General features: G+C 37.3%; 1 protein-coding gene and 1 long non-coding RNA gene across 7 annotated transcripts in view; one reads left to right on the top strand and one right to left on the bottom strand.

Moving 5' to 3' along the window:
- The window catches only part of LOC133653943 (ERC protein 2), a 421,278-nt gene extending 411,392 nt beyond the window's left edge, over positions 1-9,886 (top strand). For all 6 annotated transcript variants that reach the window (XM_062053792.1, XM_062053798.1, XM_062053795.1 and 3 more), the window contains one exon: positions 8,149-9,886. The gene's annotated coding sequence lies outside the window, so the exon portion shown is untranslated. The remainder of the gene's footprint in view (positions 1-8,148) is intronic.
- The window catches only part of LOC133653945 (uncharacterized), an 82,371-nt gene continuing 65,365 nt past the window's right edge, over positions 5,743-22,748 (bottom strand). Inside the window, exons 2-4 of the long non-coding RNA XR_009826791.1 lie at positions 6,632-6,700; positions 6,379-6,505; positions 5,743-6,135 (exon numbers count right to left, since the gene is read on the bottom strand). This is a non-coding gene — a long non-coding RNA (uncharacterized LOC133653945). The remainder of the gene's footprint in view (positions 6,136-6,378; positions 6,506-6,631; positions 6,701-22,748) is intronic.

Genomic DNA, 22,748 nt, shown 5'->3' on the forward strand with positions numbered 1-22,748 from the left:
GCCACGGGGAAGACCCAGGACACGTTGGGAAGACTATGTCTCCCGGCTGGCCTGGGAACGCCTCGGGATCCCCCGAGAGGAGCTGGACGAAGTGGCTGTGGAGAGGGAAGTCTGGGCTTCCCTGCTTAGGGTGCTGCCCCCGCGACCCGACCTCGGATTAGCGGAAGAAGATGGATGGATGGATGGATGGATTTATTTGACCAGAAAATGTGCAAATTTTGTAATTTGTATTTAAGAAAATGTGAAAAACTGTAAGAGCACAGTAAACTACAACATAGCTGACGGTTTGGAGTCTTGGCTTTGGGGCTTGGCCTGGGGGAAGGCTTTGGCACGTAAATGGCACATTTTAAAAAACAGTCATAAAGCGGCATGAAGATGGGCTATAAAACAAAAACTATACTTTTTTTTTTTTTTACCAAATCACCACAATTTAATGTTATGTAGCCCACAAGGAAATCTTTTAAATGGGTTAAAAAAAAAAAAATCACAACATGACCACTGTAAGTTAATATCTCTTCCACCGTGTCAATTAAAATTTTTAGGCAAAATTTCACTGATCCAAGCATACACACTGATATTCGTAAAACAAAATAAGCACTGTATCTTCCTATTTTACGCATTTTTCATTTGTATGATGTAAACAAAAACAAAAAACCCTTACCAATTTTAAGATGAATTATAGTACTACCTTACAAATTTTAACCAAGCTTGTCTGGTGTCAAGGTGCATGAGTTGGTCAATAAAATCCCATATTACTTGAAATCCACTTGCCCCTATGGACATGACTTTCTGTAGTGAATGCATCTGTTGTGTGACGGTAGAGGTATTTACAGAAAAGAAAGAGAAGTGGTCTTTAAGCACACCAACCGGTGGATCATGCTGGATATGCCTGCAAGCAGTCCATCTCAATCATGAAGGTTGTATAAGGGCAGATGACGACAAAGAAACCTAAGTGTGACTTACAGTACTGGCACAAATTTGGAGATGCTTACAGTATGTGCATGATGTCACTTATACATGCATGCTCGTTTACATCAGCGACATGCAGTCAGGTAGGCGCAGCTGGTCGTGTGTGTGTGCGTGTTTGTGTGCGAGTGTGTGCATTAGGGTTGTATTAGTATAGTACCGCGATACTAATGAATCATTTCCGGTACTATACCGCCTCTGAAAAGTACCAGTCCAACACCCGCCCCGCGCCCCCGTCGTCGTCACGTCGTGACATTGCTGGTTTTACGAGCAGACGAGCATGTTCGACGGCACACAATCACGGAGTACTTACAAGCAGACACAGTGTGGAGACAGAAAAGGGAGAACAGATGCATTTTGGCTTAAAAACTAACGATAAAGGTGAAGTTATAACACTGAAACGCCCACAGGAAGAGGTGCTTTAAGACATGGCGAGCTAGCTAGCGGCTAACGTCCAGCCGCTGTCGGCAGTGTTTTAGCTACTTTTAAATCACTAATCCTCGCCTCCATGGCGTCAAATAAAGTATGTTTCTTACAAGTATCATCCCTGCAGGACGAGGAATAGCTAAACATGCTTCACTACACACCGTAGCTCACCGGTGTTACAATGTAAACAAACACCATTGGTGGATCTACACCTGACATCCACTGTAATGATATCAAGTACAGGAGCGTATCTAGTCGATACTACTATGATTATGTCGATATTTTTTGGCATCACAACATCTTTTTGGTTTTAAAAAAAATTATATTATGTTTATAAACTCAGGAAATATGTCTCTGGACACATGAGGACTCTGAATATGACCAATTTATGATCCTGTAACTACTTGGTATCGGATTGATACCTAAATTTGTGGTATCATCCAAACAACAGAAGAATAAGTGATTATTACATTTTAACAGAAGTGTACATACAACATTTTAAAACAGAAAATAAGCAGATATTAACAGTAAATGAAGATGTAGATTTATAATTCATTTTATACCACTTGTCCTTAATAATGTTGAAAAAATAATAGAATGGAAAATCACACAATTTGCATATGTCAGCAGACTAATTAGGAGCCTTTGTTTGTTTACTTACTACTAAAAGACAAGTTGTCTTGTATGTTCACTATTTTATTTAAGGACAAACTTGCAATAAGAAATATGTTTAGATTTTTTTGTTAAAATTATGCCAATAATGCAATTTTTTGGGGTCCCCTTTATTTAGAAAAGTATCGAAAAGTACTGTAAAGTATTGAAATAATTTTAGTACCAGTACCGGTACCAAAATATTGGTATCAGGACAACACTAGTGTGCATGTGCATCTGTGTGAAAAGCGAAGAGGCTAAGGGAGTGGCTGGTCTGCTTGTCACAATGTCCCCAAAATAATGTTGGCAGAGTAGAGATCGACCGATAACGACGCTGATACTTGGCATTTCGACGTATATCGCTACCTGCTTCTTTTTATCTGTATCCTTTTTTTTTTTACAACTACAACAGATCTACATCAGCAGATACAATATATACACACGATACCAGTATTAAGTATTTAAAAAATAAATAGTTAGTCAAGTAGGTAGTTAGAAACACGGTTCAAGCACCAGCTCATTTGCCTGCTTGCCTGCTTGTGAAGCGCTGCTTTTTTCCCCACTGCAGGGCCCATAGCTCCCCTACTTTCTCTTTGTCATGTTGTGTTGGTTGCTTGAACTCTTCTGCTTAAGTTGAAAAACTTCCATATTTTGCAGGAAAATCAATTCTGTTATTTCTTTCCCGCCGTCTTACCGGTTCCGTTTTGTTTGTTTCGCTACTGCATCGATCAAGCGTCGGTCCGCAGCACTCGCACTGTGGGCTCATTAAAGGAGCGCATAAGTGAAATGTTCAATGTATTGAATTAAAAGACTGCTATACCATTGAGTAGATGGTGCGTTATTGTGATGTAGAGAAAACACATATTACAAAAATGTAACAATTTTCCCAGGAGATTTCCCAAATTGTGAAATGCAAATGTTGATGCTCCTCTGACCCACAGAACTTGGTGCATGTAGTAGTAAAGGTGTTTGTGAAACCCCCTGATGTTGTTTAGTGCTGAATTAACAACAACATTAGCGTGGCATTAAACATTGTGTCGCAACTAGCCCGACGTTTACTCAAACATAATGTTAAAAAAAACTACTTAAAGCCTTGTTGAGCTGTTCACTGACATTAACTATTCATGTTAAAATAACATTTACTGTAAATGAATGTCAGCTCCAAATATCGGTTATCAGCCTCCTTGGCTACTAATAATCGGTATCAGTATTGACCCCGAAAAAACATAGCGGTCGCTAACTATTGCAGAGAAATTTTACACCATGAATTTCTATTTGGTATCAGTATTGACCCCGAAAAAACATAGCGGTCGATAACTATTGCAGAGAAATTTTACACCATGAATTTCAATGACCTTATGTTATGCTCTGAATGCGCAACATTTATTGACATGACCCAATGCAAACAACCTTCCCTCGTCATGGTGCAAAAAAACAAAACAATCCAACCAACACAAAATGTCAACAGACTTGGTCACTGAACTGTGTGGATATTATATATACACTACTGTTCAAAAGTTTGGGGTCACATTGAAATGTCCTTATTTTTGAAGGAAAAGCACTGTACTTTTCAATGAAGATAACTTTAAACTAGTCTTAACTTTAAAGAAATACACTCTATACATTGCTAATGTGGTAAATGACTATTCTAGCTGCAAATGTCTGGTTTTTGGTGCAATATCTACATAGGTGTATAGAGGCCCATTTCCAGCAACTATCACTCCAGTGTTCTATTGGTACAATGTGTTTGCTCATTGGCTCAGAAGGCTAATTGATGATTAGAAAACCCTTGTGCAATCATGTTCACACATCTGAAAACAGTTTAGCTCGTTACAGAAGCTACAAAACTGACCTTCCTTTGAGCAGATTGAGTTTCTGGAGCATCACATTTGTGGGGTCAATTAAACACTCAAAATGGCCAGAAAAAGAGAACTTTCATCTGAAACTCGACAGTCTATTCTTGTTCTTAGAAATGAATGCTATTCCACAAAATTGTTTGGGTGACCCCAAACTTTTGAACGGTAGTGTATATAAAAAAAAAAAGTCAAATCTGCATAAAATAATCTAAACTACACCTATTTACATCAATTTCAAAGCATGATGGGAAACATTAAAAACACACACCACACTTATCCATGTTTGGCGCATTTTAGCTGCTTGATATTTCTGATTGATTACAAAACTTTAAAGAGGTCGTCACGGAAGTAAACAAAATAAAAGTAAAACTTTTAAATACTCTTAATATCCAATTATATATATATATATATATATATATATATATATATATATATATATATATATATATATATATATATATATATATATACATATATATATACATTTTTTTTTTTTTTCACTGCTGGACTCTAGAAAGAGGTTTCGCAGCCTCCGAAGCAGAACCTCCTGGTTCTGTAACAGCTTCTTCCCTCAGGCCGTAAGACTCTTGAACGCATCATAATTATCCCCTCAACTCCCCCCAAAATGGATTAACTCGCTGGAATAAAAAAGACAATATAACATACATCCATAAACGTGGATGCATATGAAAAAGTGCAATATATTTATCTGTACAGTAACCTATTTATTTATTTAAATATGCACTTTATTGCTTTTTTATTCTGCACTACCATGAGCTGATGTAACAAAATTTTGTTCTTATCTGTACTGTAAAGTTCAAATTTGAATGACAATAAAAAGGAAGTCTAAAGTCTAGTCTAAATATCGGCCCTCAACCAATTTTTTTTAGCGCAACGCGGCTCCCAGGTCGAAAGGTTTGGACACCTCTGCTGTAAGTGCTGTAGTTCAGAGCCTCTTGTAGTACTCTGACTCACCACACGGGGAGAAGTGGGGGGAGATGCATGTTGCCACCATGATGTTTTAACAGCCAGGAAGCCAGCATTTCAGTTTTCTTTTTTTTTGTTTTCAGATATGTAAATTATGTTTTACTTCTCTGAATGAATGAATGGATGAATATGCCAAAGCCAATATGGATGATTATATATCCAAGATCCAATACATCTGAACTGGACTTTAAGACAAAAAGGAGGTGATAATAGAAAATATGTTTTCATGAAGGATAGTGCATATACGTCACATACAAAAACAGTCAGGTAATAAAGACTGCAAATGTTGAATTTACTTTATAAAAGCAAATTAGTGCGACAAAAAGTATTTGATTGTAACATTTAATGGAAGTGAATGACTCTTCTTGTTATTGTTATCATCTTAAAGAGCAGCCTTGATAAACAGGGAGTTGATCAGGGGTGTCAAACGAACAGGTTTTATTAGGCCCGCGGGATGATTTTGGTCAGTATAAAAATTAGCTGACATTTCTAAATGTGTCCACTGGATGTCGCAAAAGCAATTCTTTGTATCCCCTAACGCAGGTGTGCGCATGACTTAAGAGGGGGCTGAGCTATGTGCTCAGTTAAGATAGAGGACTGGAGACACATTATCTGGGCGCACATAAATATGCTGAAATAACATGTATCCCCTTCAAACTTCATGTGTGATTCATGAAATGAGTCCAAATTCATGCTTTGTTGCAGATGATCACGATATGCAGACAACGGGAGGCAGCGTGCAGGTAAAAAGGTATCTAATGCTTAAACCAAAAATAAACAAAGGGTGAGTGCCGCTAAGAAATCAATCAATCAATCAATCAATGTTTATTTATATAGCCCTAAATCACAAGTGTCTCAAAGGGTTGCACAAGCCACAACGACATCCTCGGTTCAGATCTAACATAAGGGCAAGGAAAGACTCACAACCCAGTGGGATGTCAATGTGAATGAATATGAGAAACCTTGGAGAGGACCGCAGATGTGGGTGACAAACCCCCCCACCCCTCTACGGGAAACGGAATGCAGTGGACGTCGAGTGAGTCTAGCATAATATTGTGAAAGTCCAGTCCATAGTGGATCTAACATAATAGTGAGAGTCCAGTCCATAGTGGGGCCAGCAGGAGACCATCTCGAGCGGCAGCGTCAGCAGCACAGAGATGTCCCCAACCGATGCACAGGCGAGCGGTCCACCCCGGGTCCCGACTCTGGACAGCCAGCACTTCATCCATGGCCACCGGACCTGTGTAGACTGGGGTGTGGGACTAGCTTAAGGGCTAAATCTATTATGCGTCTCAACCGGTTCACTGTAGCTTATAGGCCGCTTAGGACTGCTATAAACTAGGCTAGTTAGCTCGCTACAGCTAACGCTAGCAGATGTGTCCGCAACATCTAAAGTTACGAGATTACTCTGCTCTAACTGGCGGACACGGCCCTCTAGCAGTGCCAGCCTATCCATGAGAACGGTGCACGAAGCGCAGGGAGCCATACTCACGGTATTTTCTGTCACCCAGTGAAGTTCCTGCTGTCTTCAGGGAAGTGGTCGCGATATGCGGGGGCAGATTCCTTCAGACCGGCGCCGCCTTCTCCGCGCTAGCTTCGTTAGCTTAGCAGCTAGCTAGCTGAGGGAGGGGTGGTGAGACAGAGATCGGGTGATTTGCAAGTTAAATAGGACTACTAAGTATGTTTGGGAAGTAGTAAAGAAAGCTGCAAAACAATTAAAAGCACACAGATAGAACGATACTTACCTTTTTCGCAACAGCAACAGCGAGCAGTCAGCAAGCAGTCACTCACGGCGAACCGAAACCAGTCACATGCTGCAGAAAAGGCATTGAAGCTAAGGGAAGGCTATGCAGAACGAAGCTAAAAATGAACTGGCTGCAAAGTAAACAAAAACAGAATGCTGGACGACGGCAAAGACTTACAGCGCGTGGAGCAGCAGATGGCGTCCACAAAGTACATCCGTACATGACAATCAACAACAAAATAGGAGCGCAAGACAAGAACTAAAACACTACACACAGGAAAAACCCAAAAAACTCAAAATAAGTCACGGCATGATGTGAGAGGTCGTGACAGTACACATACTGTGAGACAAGAGCTATAGTGATGCATGGTTGGTTATGGTTTGAATTCATGTCCAAAAATTTCGAGAACAACTTTTTATTGTCATTATCGGCTGCTGAGTTTCATTTTTTTATGTTGTCTGCTGGTGGTGTGCCTTGAGATTTTTTCAATGAAAAAAAATGTGCCTTGGCTCAGAAAAGGTTGAAAAACACTGCTCTATGCGGCCCCTGAGCTAAAATGACTTTGACACCCCTGGATTAGTGCATGTGAATTTAAGTGAAACCAAAAAAGTGCCTCACCTGCCTTGAACCTTACGGCACGTCTCTGGTTTACACACACACACACACACACACACACACACACACACACACACACACACACACACACACACACACACACACACACACACACACACACACACACACACACACACACACACACACATAACAAATGATGGTACTTTATTTTGCAGTGCCCCTTTATTTACTCCTGGCTGTAATAAATGGTCCTGCAGCAGCCAATCAGCGTGAGACAGGAAGAGTGCAGACATTCTATATGATGATCCATCTTTATAACACACTAACCCCCTAGATGGTAGGGATCATTATGATGGCGGCCTTGTAACATCTCCTCTACCTCACCTGTTTGTATTGCTGCTTGGAATTAGCATTCTAATGAAAGTTTCGCCGGGTGACGGATGATAATGTCTCCAGTGATTGGTAGTCACTTAGGCTGAGGCAAGGAGGCGCCCCCAGCATGATAGACATACATCATTGTTTCTTTGACTTTTTTAAACAAGCCTTAGGAAAGACGCGAGATGCTTTGCATCCTGAGTAACAGACACATTCCAAATAGAAACGCCGTTCCCTCTTTTTTTTTTTTATTAATGAGCACTTGATGTTTGGGTTGCTGCCAAATGCGTTCGGAACATTCTTAAGGAGCCCTGGATGCTTGCCAGACATTTAGGGAACAAAATGGTGGAGGAATGGTGAACCCGATAAGCTCTTATTTGTCCACTACCTTGCAAAGTTTATCTAAGATATCAGGAGATGACTGATTACCTTAAAAACAACAGGCTGGATGATGAATCTTCTTATGACTATGTCGATTTTAGCACTTCATTTTCTTTGTTGTTGTTTTTTTAACTTGGTATTTGACCCCTGACACTAATGCTTTTTCATCCTGTTTCTGTCAACAGCTGCTTGGACAGCCAGGTATCAAGAGGTCCAGGAGCTTCAACTACACATTCGGACCTCCCCTCCTTTTTCCCCACTCCTCACTATTACTGCCAGACGTACGCACATTTCAGGACCCACCACTTCACGCACTTCTGATGAGCTCTGAATGTTCTTCTTTGCTGACAAATGCCATGACCCTAACGTGGGCGTGCGTCAGTCGTCAGCGTTGGGCTTCGTTTAATGTGGTCGACTGCCTTCATGTCTCTCACCGTTTGAGAGGAGAGGGGGGGGGACTGTGGGCGGGATTCATTTCTCAGTTTTTGAGTTCCGGCGCTCTTGACTACTAAGTAGCCCAGCCAGAGCCAGTGTAATACTCCATAAAAGTCTGCTACACCTGTACTTGTTTATGACAGCAGTAACGTGTTTATATGTGGAGCTAAATATCGGAATTTGTAAATACCGCAGCATGGACTTCACGCCCTCAAATCCACCGAGATCTTCTCAATGTACCGTGCCAAAGGAGACATCCTGTTTGCCGAAGCACACTTCAAATATTGGACTGGATTTGAATCTTGTGTCATCCAAAAGACTCAAAACAATAAACATAAAAACTGTCATATGTTTCTCTTTTATCTTGTTTCTTTAACCTGTTGTGCATTTGTTTGAAGAAACAGTATCATGTTCCTGTTGTTTTTTGTTTTGTTTTCTTTACATTCGTTCCACATTCAAGTGCCACTCTTACTGTTTTAAAGGTTTATTATGTAAATCTGAGTGCAACATATTTGTAAAGAAGTGACTTGCAAGGTGACATGTAAAATACTTCAGACTTCACAATGAACACTTGGACTCGAGCCTTATTACCTGAAATTACACAATCTACTATGGAGCCAAAACACTGCCAGGAAGATAAGGTATTAAAACACAAAATGACATTGTAGAAAAAATTGTATAGGCACCGAAATGAAATATAAAGATTGCCATTGCAATGTCATGATACAAAAAAATATCAACCCAAAAATGTTATTTTTCAATTTGTTGCCAAAACGTGTTTTGGTGCCAATTATACTTTTTCTACAATGTCTTCTTTTTTTTCGATACCAAATCTTCCTGGCAGTGTTGTGGCTCTATAATCTACTCACTAAAGCATAACATGTCAATATATTGCTGCCAGACAGCAGGAACATCTGACACCCGTTAGAATTGGATCTAAAATGTAAATTTCCATTACTGGACTCAACACACTCCTTGAGGTGACGACAATATAGTATGATGTGCTGTGTTTTCATTAAACTCAGTTTTTTTGTTTTGTTCCATTTGATCCCAATATCCATTTTTACAGCTCGTATGTGTTTTGGGGGGCTTCGTGTTACCTCTACCATGACTGTGAATGTTTGTGGGGGTCACGGTATTCACCCTGGACTTCCACAGTCCCTCAGTGTTTTGCAGTGGTCAGCATGTTTTCTGTTATTTGAATAAACCTCGTCTTCGCAGGAACTCGGAGGTGTGCTTTGATTGAAACATTGTCAATAACATTAACTTTCACAAGGTTAGTGGTCAAACGGAGTGCAACATTGACTATTTTCACAAGATTAAAGTTTCACCGCCACTAATGGCAACTACAACAATAGACGCTTGAAGTTACCAAGACAAGAGTTTTTCGCAGTTTTCATGGTCTACCAATTCTCTCTCGCTCTCATAAACTCAGCCAGATGTTGCCCGGGTGTTCTTCCTCAGGGAATATGGGGGTGGGGGTAGATGAGGGAGAGTACTGAGACATTGTGAGGTGGGCGGGACTAAAACTGTTGCTGAGTATGCTTGGTAACACCAGCTTGCAAACAGCTAATGTACTATTTAGGATATGAAATAACTGTACTGTACGTCTCATTTAAATAAATAAAGTTTGCTTTGCTTTGATTTTCTCTGTCTGACTTCATAAACTCCAAATTTTAGCGTATTGTGAATGTGCACACAATCTGATGACGTGGCCTAAAATGGTACTCAAGTAAGAGTACTGTTACTTTAGAGCAGGCTCAGCAACCCGCGGCCCCCAAGCTGCATGCGGCTCTTTAGTGCTGCCCTAGTGTGTAACAAACGCACCCAAGTTCCCCGGGTGTCTTTGCCACTACGCAATTAAGGAGTCACGGGTGGGACCTGATATTCAGCTGGGAATGATTAATATATTAAATAAACACAAGACATGTATAACTATTAGCCACAAGACGATCAGGCTTATATTTAATATGCCACAAATTAATCCCGCATAACAAACAACTCCCCCCTCCCGTCCATATAACCCGCCAATTTAAATCAAACACCCACACAACACACTCAATCCCACAGCCCAAAGTTCATACAACACATATATTTCCCCAAAGTCCCAAAAGTTACGTACGTGACATGCACGTACGGGCAAGCGATGAACTGTTTGAAAGCCGCAGCAGTGTACTCACGGTACCGAGACTGCGCATCCAACTCAAAGTCCTCCTGGAAAGAGTCTCTGTTCTCCCGGTTCTCCACAGGCCAATGGAAAGCACACCAAAAATGTCAAAAAGGCGGATTATTCCAAGAAGTGGCTCCGTGGCAAAAAACACTGCGTCTGACAGGTGCTCCAGGTGGTTAGTGACGTCACTTTCCGCTTCCGCCTGGTCTGATAGAACCGGATGCCTTTTATATCCCCACATATTATTTACGTACATATTTAATATTAACATGATTATTAAATACGCCTGCAACAGTTTATAATAAGTAAATGGATGACATAATAAGTATATATATATTTATTTTCCCAGCTGAGCACAAGTTAACTGTGACTGGCAATTTATTATATATATATATATAACGATGGACCCCTATGGCCATTACAAGTGGCTCCCTGGAGCATTTTTAAAAAAAGGATGGAAAATGGAAAAAGATGGGGGGAAAATACAAACAAATGCAACAGTTTGTTTACATGTAAAATCTTCCACTCGTTCTTTGTCTAACCAAAAGTTTTATACTGTGCGTGAATGCTCAAAGGTGCTCTTTGTTGATGTTATTGACTTGTTGGAGTGCTAATCAGGCATATTTGGTCAGAGCATGCTAATTAATGCTAACATGCTATTTAGGCTAGCTTTATGTACATATTGCATCATAATGCCTCGTTTGTAGGTATATTTGAGCTAATTTAATATCCTTTACTTTTATCCTCTTTGTATATAATTTAGTTTTGCATGTCTCATGACACATTATCTGTAATATTGGCTGCATTTCAGATAGTTGTTTGTGTGCCATGTTGTTCCAGACCACAGCAAACATTACCTAGCTTGCCAAAGACTATAATACATCTATTAAAAAAAGACAGCCTGCCGTTTCCTTTAACTTGGACACACAAATCTATACCTTTGGCCATTCTAAGCCAGTAAATTCCCAGGAGTTATCTCACCTCTCTGATTTACGAATGGTTTCTAATGTAAAAATGTATAGAATAAATATTACATTTCAACATTTCTGTCAACAAAGATTTGCTTTAGCCTGCGACACATAGTCATTTTGATAGTAGGCTATTATAGCTAATATAGACACTTACATCATGTGTTTCCTTCATTATAAGACTTATATACGACTTTTCATTTTCATTTTGGATTAGTTTTTTGTATTTTTGGTCCAATATGACTCTTTCAACGTTTTGGGTCGCCGACCCCTGCTTTAGAGTTATATGAGTCAAGTAAAAGTAAAATGTAGTCATCCAAATAATTACTTGAGTAAAAGCAAGTATTCAGTTAACAACAACTAAGTACTGAACAACTGGTGAGTAACGTCAGATAGATTTAGTCAATTTTTTTAATGCTACTTGCACTTCAATCGTATTTAGTGTGTGTGTTTGCCCGCGTGTGGAAGATGCTACAACAGCATGTACTAATAAAGATGCACATTTTATAGTCACTTAGTTATAGCAGGACGAATTTCAGCGTATGCACAGCTAAAAACATCTATAACTTAACGCAACATGTTTGTTCTCGTTGGAAGTGGAATTATTGTAGGCTGAAATGTCAGCATTTCTACTGACATAGATGACAGTGCATGACATTAATGTTATTTGTCATAGTTTCAAGGGTAAACATTGAATATTTGTGCTGGCTCGGCTGGCGTCATGTCACTTTTTACAGCGTGTAGTTAAAGTGTGGTCATGTGACGGCCAGGCTTTGTTTGATTGGTGAAACAGAGTCAAACGTCACCAATGCTTACGTTGGATTGGTGAAACATGTCACAGTGCTCGTTGGAACAAGTCTCTCTAATAAAACAAAAACAATGTGTCTTTGCAAGCAGTAATCAATAGTTTATATATATATATATATATATATATATATATATATATATATATATATATATATATATATATATATATATATATATATATATATATATATATATATATATATATATATATTATGATTAAAATAAATTAGGGCTGTCAAATGATTAGTTCTTTTAATCTGATTAATCAACATTTTGAAATTTGGATTAGGGACAAGCTTTAGGAAATGGATGGATGGATGGATTAATCATGATTAATCACAGGTAATTACTCACTTGCATAATTACATTCTGCTGAAGAAAAGACCCCAATATTTTGGCGTTTTGCATGAGATTTACTAAGACTGCGCGTGGAATTAATTAAGGATGTTATTTATACTATGAGGGCATCGTCACAAACACACTCTTATTTACTGCACATATACGTTATCATGCTCCTTCCTTTGGCGTTTTGCTATGTTTTTAAACAAGCAGGAGACATGTACCACTTTTTATGGGCATTTAAGAAGCAGTCCTGCAGTGCATTTACAATGAAACCACTTCTTTCTTTCTTTTTCGCCGAAGGTGCGCTCATTCGAGAGAGGCTGCACTTACATACTTAAAGAGATGTTTTTTTCATATAAGAAATATTTTCAATAATATATGTATTCTAAGTAAAAAAAAAAAACGGCATCAAAAAAATACAAAAGGACACCACAACGCATTAATTACATTTGTTTTAATCAGTCCTTTAAGTCCTCTAGCAGCTAGAAAATTATAAAATTATGTTGCTGAATAGAAGATATGCCTAATGTGTATTTGCACGTCCTTCTGACACGTGCTGAATAAAACCCAACACAGTGCTCGCAAAACATACACTGACCTAGCTCGTGGCTATTATTTATTTATTTTATTTTATTTTTTTCTTCAGTCCTGATTGGCTATTTGTGCATTCGGTTTAATATAGCAGGAATCTTCAGCACCGAATAGTTTTGCAATCAACAAAGAGCTGTGGTGAAGGCAGGCTTTTGAACTGCTCACTGCTCACATTGTACAAGCATACCTTGTGTTGAGACTGCATTGTTATCGATGAGCAAAGAATGTATTCCCTTCACTTTCGAAGGTCATTGTTAGGTTTTCTGAATGAACTTTAAGCGATGATAAGATAAGATAATGTACCATAGAATAATAATGCCTTAAGTACCCGGATGCAAGATTTAGGCCCAAGAAGTTTATAACTGCAAATCAGGGTGCAGATTGCGGAAAAGAGTAGAAAAAAGAGACAGAGCTTCTGCCGTATTTTTTTCTTAAGTGTTTGCACTTTTTGCGCTTCAAAGTTTGCGGCTTCACCATATCATACATTTTTTTCAGCATATTATTAGTATTTTTGGCTTAAATTAAGCATTTTCAAGCATAAAAATGTCTAAATAAGGGCTCCCAAACTACGGCCCGCAGGCCGAAGCCGGCCCGCCAGCATCCACAATCCAGCCTGCGGGAAGTCCCAAGTAAAAAGAAAAAAAATAAATCTGTCCTTTCTAATCCTTTTTTTTACCGCTTGATACTCTCGGTGTCTCCTAGCCCCTCAGGCAAATTATATTGTCTAAAAATGCATTTTCCCATCGATAACGTCACATCATCGCGCTCGGAATGTGTATATATATATATATATATATATATATAATTTTTTTAACCCAATGCGGCCCCCGAGTCAAAAAGTTTGTGGACCTACTAAATGGACTGAAAATATCAATGGCCACTAGATGAGACTCAGCCAATCAGAGGGCGCTGTTCAGTATCGTGGCCATTGATTGGCTCAACCTGAGACAAAATCCAGTTCCGTCTTTTCGAGTGTGAAGGTGACTATATCTGTGTTATGTCATGTCTTGAGGCCTCTTATATTGTCGAAAAAACATATATTTAGAATGTTGTTATACTCTATTTAGAATCAATAATCCCTACTTCGCAGAAATTAATTTACCACGCTCAGCCCCGAAACTAAATTAGCAATAAACAAGGGTTTACTGTAATTTAAACAGTGGCCTTTGTAGTGTTCGTGTAACGGGGGCCAGCCAGAGTGGCTGTGCCAGATGTATGTTGGTAAACCTCACTCCTTGACTGCTTCAAATAGTGTGCTAGCCCCTGGGTTAGCAGCTCTGGCTTTTAGCCTAGTGGCTAGCACACATTGGCTAGATCACAAACACAATGCAGACCGCTACATTCTCAAGGAAGTACTTTGGGGATGCAATGGTAGGTGCTCTTTTAAAACATGTTGTTGAAGACATCTAAGATAGTAGAAATAGCACAATATAAAATAACCAACATATTCAACTGAGCAGACAGCATTTTAATTTGGCAATTTGGCAGTTGTGTCATTTACTAAGACACAAAAGCTGCCTAATCATGTCCCTAATTTAGGCTTATGGGTGTTTTCTACAATGCTATCTTTGATCCAGTGACAAAAATACCAGTGTGGACAATAATCAATGAAGCTCGGTCATCAGTGTCAGCAATATCAATCAAAGTTTATTGATATAGCCCTTACTCACAAGTGTCTCAAAGGGCTGCACAAGCAATAACAACATCCTCGGCTCAGATCCCACATCAGGGCAAGAAAAAACGCAATCCAACGGGATACAGTGAGAAACCTTGGAGGGGACCGCAGATGTGGGGACCCCACAATCAAATCGGATGAGAAATGTGGGCTATGCAACCGAATGTATATTTCCCATTCATTGTCAATGGGGAGAAAACGACCGGAAATTCCGGGGAAACCGAGAATTTTGGTATAGGGGAAACATGTTTTGCGTTCGATTTATGTGAAGAGCAGTGTGGGTTGATGGTTGAAATGTCGGAACCTGATAAAAAATTGAGAAGATGTTGAGAATTTTGGGCATTGTAAAACCATGAATACTTCCATTTATTTGAATGGGAATTGCCCGTGAAATTTGGGAATTTTGGGAAAAACGGGGAATTTTTTGAAATATAGTTAATACAAAAATGTTCCTAGAATGGGTTGGTGTTGGAATTTTTCGAAACGCTTGAAACATGTTGACGTAATAACAGTTTGAATGTTAATTGATATTTCGGAATTTCAGTAAAACTGGAAATGTTTACAAAAAAAAAAATACAACCTTTTGTTGCCCCAATTAAGGTGGAATGGACAAAAACTGGTGAAAATTGTGGCCTGTGAAAACTTTTTTAGGAAGAGGTGAAAATATAGCTTGGGCATTCACGCAATTATTGTGACCAAAATGATCACATTATTATTACTGTGGTATTGTTAAATGTGCTCTAAAAGTAAGTTTACAAACACTGAACCGGTTTAGCCCAGCTTTATTTAAAAACAGTAAAATACAACAAATAGACACACAATATACATTTTTGGGCCAAAAAAACATAACCGTATTTTTCGGACTATAAGTCGCTCCGGAGTAAGTCGCACCGGCCGAAAATGCATAATAAAGAAGGAAAAAAAACATATAAGTCGCACTTTTTGGGGAAATTTATTTGATAAAATCCAACACCAAGAATAGACATTTGAAAGGCAATTTAAAATAAATAAAGAATAGTGAACAACAGGCTGAATAAGTGTACGTTATATGACGATTGCCGTTTTCTGCTGCTTATTTCACTACTTCCAGCTTGTAACCTGCAGTATATATGATTTCCTTTTCGGTGCCATTTTTGTTCAGCCCTTCTCAGTTTTTATAAGTTACCGCCAATGTTGAATTGATCAATTTTCATAGGTACGGAAGTAGTAGCAGGTAGCATCTTTTTTTTTCACAATGCACTTCTGCCATGACCCGCCCCCGCCAAATTTTTATAGGTTGACGTGTGTGTGTGACGATTGCTGATATATGTCTAGTCTCTTACATGAATTAAATAAATAATATTATTTGATATTTTACGGTAATGTGTTAATAATTTCACACATAAGTCGTTCCAGAGCAGGGGTCACCAACCTTTTTGAAACCAAGGGCTACTTCTTGGGTACTGATTAATGCGAAGGGCTACCAGTTAGATACACACTTAAATAAATTGCCAGAAGTAGCCAATTTGCTCAATTTACCTTTAACTCTGTTATTATTAATAATTAATGATATTTATCTTTGTGGAAACACTGATCATCTTAATGATTTCTCACAATAAATATATATAGAAACAGATAAATATCAATATGCAACACTTTATTTTTATATTTTCTCTAAGTGCACATTTTTCAAATTGAACATTTTCAAATGATCACTTCTAAGACAGTCTTGTGAAATCACAATATCCCATTTTAACTAGCTAGCCACTAACATTTTTTAACAAATCATGAATTACTTTGCACCATGTTTGTACAAATAATAACTCATGTAAAATACAAAAGTAAACCCTCAAATTTTTAAATCATGTCACACTTTGAACTGGACACCAAATCTGTTATCTGTTTCTTTGTCAGTTAGTGGGAAGCCTGGCATTGCATGCTGTTAACTAGTGTGTTGTACTCTGGTGTGTAACTTGACACTGCAACTCTGAGTGAGTCTTGCAGATGTGCATCAGTGAGGTGTGTTCTGTGTTTGTTCTTGATGAAGTTCATGTCAGAAAAGGCTGATTCACAAAGATAAGATTTTTCCTCATTGTTTGCGGAACCTTCTTAATCTTTTGGACATATTTTCACAGCAATCTGGCCTTAAGCTTAATTATGATAAATGTAAAATGTTAAGGATCGGAAATCTAAAGGGAACGTCCTTTCGAATGGAATGCAAAGTGCCTGTTTTGTGGACAGATGGACCAGTTAACATACTTGGTGTTGTTGTCCCAGAAAATCTGGAAGATCTAGGCTCAGTAAATTATGATAATCGACTAAGAAAGCTGGACAAAATTATGCAATTATGGAAAGGGAAATCCCTAACCTTGTATGGTAAAATGTCTATTGCCAACTCGTTAATTATTCCTCAATTTATTTATTTGTTTTTGTCATTACCAGCTCCATCACAAAACTTTTTTAAGATTTATGAGCGGAGGGTCTTCGATTTTGTCTGGAACGGCAAACCAGAAAAGATTAAAAGAAAGGTTTTGTACAAAGCGTATGAATATGGGGGCCTGAAACTTCTCAACCTTGAAGCTATGTGTCTGTCTTTAAAAGCATCAATTGTTCCAAAGATGTATTTAAACATTGAGTGGTACACAAATGTCCTGTTGGACAAAAAACATGTACTGTATCAAAAGAAATTGTATCCTTTTTTACAAGTGATCCCCTCCCAGAGAGTCTGCTGGGAAACATGGCGGGGTTCATAAAGGAAACAATCCACTCATAGTGGTGTTTTCAATTTTATGTTCCAGAAAAAAGAGACGATATTTTGCAGCAGTTAATATGGATGAACTCTAATATTGTAAAAGATGGAAAGCCTTTATTTTGGAAAAATATGTTTGAAAGAGGAATCATTTTTGTCAATGATATTATCAATGAGAATGGTAAAATTATGAAGTATGATTAATTTAGAGCTATGTATGGTGATGCTTGCTCAAGCTTTTCATTTTATCAACTAACTGGAGTAATTGGGAAAAGATGGAAACAAATAATTAATTATGGAACTACTAAATTATTAGTTTGTAAACCTCTAATAAGAAATTCGAGTTGGCAAAAAGGAACTAAAATAAATAGAAAAATATATAATTTTTATTTAATGAAGAAATATTTGAAGGCTGCCTCATACAACACAAATGGAAAATGGGAGGACTTTTTTGACTGCCCGTTGCCATGGGATGCCATATTCAAACTAATCTATAAAACCACTATCGATGTGCAAAATCGTTATTTTCAAATTAAAATTATTTATAACTTTTTACCCACAGGGAAAATGTTAAAATTATGGAATATGACAGAGTCAGATGATTGCTGATTTTGTTGTCAGGAGCCTGAATCCACCCTGCATTTGTTTTGGTATTGTCATATTGTGTCTTTGTTTTGGGTGGAAGTTGAAAAAATGTGTTTAAGGATTGGTTTGTTTATGAAGCTTAATGTGGTTTCTGTTATTTTAGGAGAGTTCATTGACAATCATGATTTAGTCAATTTAATTATAGTACTCTGTAAAATGTTTATTTTTAAGGCCAAAAACAGATATTCACTTAGTATTACTTTCTTTAAAACATTTATTCAGTATTTTCTAATTTTAGAAAGTTACATGGTTGAAAACGATAATGATGCCAAAAAACATTTAAAAAAAGATGAGAAGTCCTCAAAGGCTTATTTTGAAAGTATAATTATGTTTATAGATTATATGATATCTGTTGTTGTGTTCCCTAATTTGAGTGACCTGGACATAATCTGTACTGTACATAAATGCTTATTTTGAAAATGTAATTTTGTTTATAAATTATATGCAATCTGTTGTGTTCCCTAATTTTTTTCTGTGTACATGAATGAAGGTGTGTGTTGCTGAGTCCGACTTGGACATTATCTGGACTGGGCCTGGTTTAAAAAACCCTTTAAACAAATCTAATTTCATTGACAACCTGGTCTGTTGAAGATAAGGCCCTTTTTTTAAAAATAAAATAAAATAAGATAAATAAATAAAAAACATTTTCTTGGATAAAAAAGAAAGTAAAACAATATAAAAATAATTACATAAAAAATAGTAATTAATGAAAATGTTAGTGGACCAGCAGCCTATACAATCATGTGTGCTTCAGGGACTGTGTCCCTTGCAGATGTGTTGTCTATGTTGTGGGAACCAGAATATTGGTAGCAGAAAGAAATAACCCCTTTTGTGTGAGTGGGTGTGGATGAGTGTGCATGGGGGAGGTTGTTTGGGTTGATGCACTGATTGAAAGTGCATCTTGTGTTTTTTCTATGTAGATTTAATTTAAAAAAAATAAAATAAAATAATAATAATAATAATTTTTTTTTTTTTTTTTTTTTTTAGAACAGGCCCGCGGGCGACTCATCTGGTCCTTACGGGCGACCTGGTGCCCGCGGGCACCGCGTTGGTGACCCCTGTTCCAGAGTATAAGTCGCACCCCCGGCCAAACTATGAAAACATCTGTGATTTATAATCCGAAAAATACGGTAAATGTAGTTCTGGCTTGTTTAAATCCACATTTTTTTCAAATGTTTAAATATGTTTATTGTCTTCTGTTTCAATTTGCAAAGGTCTTAGAGTGTTTTTTAAGTGATAAAAGATAAAACGAGTGTTGTGCGCTTCCAGTGTATCTGTGTGACGTCACTTCCTGTTGGAGACGTCAGTTCCTGTTGTAGACACCTCGTCAGTGTCTTACTCTGAGTACGGACGGATCCTCTGCACACTGCAAGAAAGAGCTGTCCAGATATAAGATAAAGACTAGATTTGAGGAAAAAAATACTGAAAACTGGTGAAATTAACGAGCTGCACGGACAGATAACTTTACTTAAAAAGATTTTGTATACCTAGAAATTAGCAGGACTTTTAAGACAGAAATAAGTATTTCATTCTGAAAACAAGCATTATTAAACGTGTTATTCCTAAATAAAGCATCTTTGTGATGTTGCAGAATCTTTAAATCCGATTTCTATGTGGGGGGAAACCAAAATATTTTATTTGAATAGTTATTGTTTCAATTTTAACATTTTTAAACTAGAATACAAAGTATATAATTATTCATGCTAAAAGTAGGATTAATCAAAAAAGGCAAATGCCTCTTAAAGCTAGGGACGTTTCTAGGAAAACATTTACAAAATCTTAGCAAGTGGCAAATACATTGTAGTGTAGCCCAGACAGTTTAATTGCTCTGACAACAAAGTGTTTATACAAGTTCAGATGTATATGTTGTTTCTCAATGGGGAAAGACGTTAATGTGGCTTGTATTCTGTTAGCATTTAAGCTAGCTAGCCAGCCATTAGCGCGCTTGCTTGCTTCTCCAGTAAATTTGTATCACCTGTCTGCGAGTTTATTGAAGTGCGTTTAATACTCAAAGTCTTACGAGGTTTTTATTTTTAAACGGTAATACTAACCATCAGAAGTTGTTACATCACTAGTGTCAGCCAATAAGCATCTTGGAAATGTCATAAATTAAATATGATTTATGGAAAATGATTGAACTGTTATAGAAAACATGATTATCAATAGAAATATTTGTTTTTTTCATACATATGTACATACATACACGCACACATACTGTAGGTACCTACGCTCCCACATACATACACTAATACAGTACATACCTACACACTCAAAGTTCATACATCCACACGCACATTTACTGTACAAACATACATATACGCATACTGTACATATACATTCACTGGAGAAACATACATATACACATACTGTACATATACAAGTACATATACATACATACATGTGGACTCATGCATATGATCACGTTTCATCAAACATATATTAACGTTGTTGCCCTACAGGAAACTGGGTAACACATGGCACACTGACAAAGCTTAACCTATTGTTACTATAACAATCTACAAGGTTAATATGGTTGGCTTCTCTTTCTTCCCCTCCCTTTATCTGCTTTCTTTTGTATTTCAAGTTATCATTACATATATGTATTGTTGCATTTGAAACAATTGTATTGTTGATAATATAGGTAATTATTTTTAATATTCATTATCAATTGTGCTATTTCTACTGGTATTTGTATTGCTCCATTTGTAGTATAATAATGTATAATGTAATTTCTGTATTATTAATATTAATTTCAATAACTGCTTCTTTGCTATCACTTTTACCATCATATTTGTAACATATCCTATTTGCTGATGTTGTTCTGTTGTTGTTGTTGTTATTGTTGTGTTTGCTGTTGTTGTTTTTGTTTCTCTGTCTTATCCCCCTCTTGTGCACACAATGTCCCCCTCTGTCTTCCTTTTTTCTCTCTTTCTATCCCCTCCTGCTACGGCCCGGCTGCACCAAATAATAATATAAATCCATTTGATAAAGTCAAATACAAATAAGGCAACAAGAGTAGTATCCCACACTTCTCTTGTGTAAAGTAAATTTCTACAGCATCTACATCAACAATATGATTTGTCTGAGTAGCTGGACAGAACAAAAAAAAAAAAGAAGAAATATTTTGTTTTGATTTTGTCCGAAATTTTTTTTATCAAAGCTGTCTTAAAAAAGAGGTGCGTTTTTTTTTTAGTCAGTCATATTTGTGAGTTTATCAAAGTGTTTACAATCATTTTAATATAAATTAGTCGGGAGTATCAACAATAATACCCTAAATCTATACACTCCCACTCAGTGGCGGGCCATGCGTTTCTCACCTAGGCCTTTAGTGATGTCCGACTTCAATAATTACATCTCAAAATACCATAATTGATGTCACCACATGACCATTGCTGGAGAAATACTATACAGAAACACATTCACACACTACTGGGCATTGAATCACCACCAACAGTGTACATAACGGGTTATTTTCTGGCGCATTTGAAAATCAATACACCCGCATCAGTTATTAAAACATATTTTATGTGGTACTGTCAAAATGTAAACTGCAAAAAACATATTAAACATGAAAAAATAAAGAAAAATGAAATATCTGAACTCACATTTCATCGCTGGGACAGCTGAGCTAGCTTCCGGGGTTGGCCAACATCGTTTCAGAAGATGTAGTTTCTCTTGTGTGGTGTTCTTGAAAATGGCCTTGCAAATATATGTGTTGTCTTGTCTAATGATAAAAGATGCAGATGAGGCGTGTTGGCTGAGTTCTTAAAGTTTACTCCACAGCGTGCTCATCAAAAACATCCCGCTGCATGTCTACATTCAACAACCTAAACGGGGCAACTGTGCATGCGCTTCACTACTGTGGCATGCTGGGTAATGGAGTTCTTATGTTACCTAATAAAAATAATCTAAAACTGGTGAAGTTAAATGGAAAATAACTTTAGTATAATCACTGGATACATATAACAATTTAATTATTTTTTTTTTCTTTTTACTTTTTTTTTTCTTTCCATGATGGCAGGTGAGGGCCTCCCCTGCCTCTAGTGACTGCACGCCACTGATATATATAAATACTGTATATATATATATATATATATATATATATATATATATATATATATATATATATATATATATATATATATATAATTTATTTATGTAATAGATTGTATTTGTAATCTACTTTACACTTGATTCCAAATCGCAAAGTGCTATAGAATTACAACCTAATTAGGCCTATTTTGGTGTTTTAATAAATAAAAAATGGCTTATCCATAAGCCATTTGTTTTATTTTATATATATATATATATATATACCCAGACACCGTCTTTGTAGTAATTTTTCTCCTGCGTGGACTTCCGTCTTCCTTTACAATGAGTGAAGCTGCACAAAACCTTGTGTCTGCAATTGTAAATAATTTAGT

Source organism: Entelurus aequoreus, linkage group LG07, assembly GCF_033978785.1.
Source record: "Entelurus aequoreus isolate RoL-2023_Sb linkage group LG07, RoL_Eaeq_v1.1, whole genome shotgun sequence".
NCBI lineage: Eukaryota > Metazoa > Chordata > Actinopteri > Syngnathiformes > Syngnathidae > Entelurus > Entelurus aequoreus.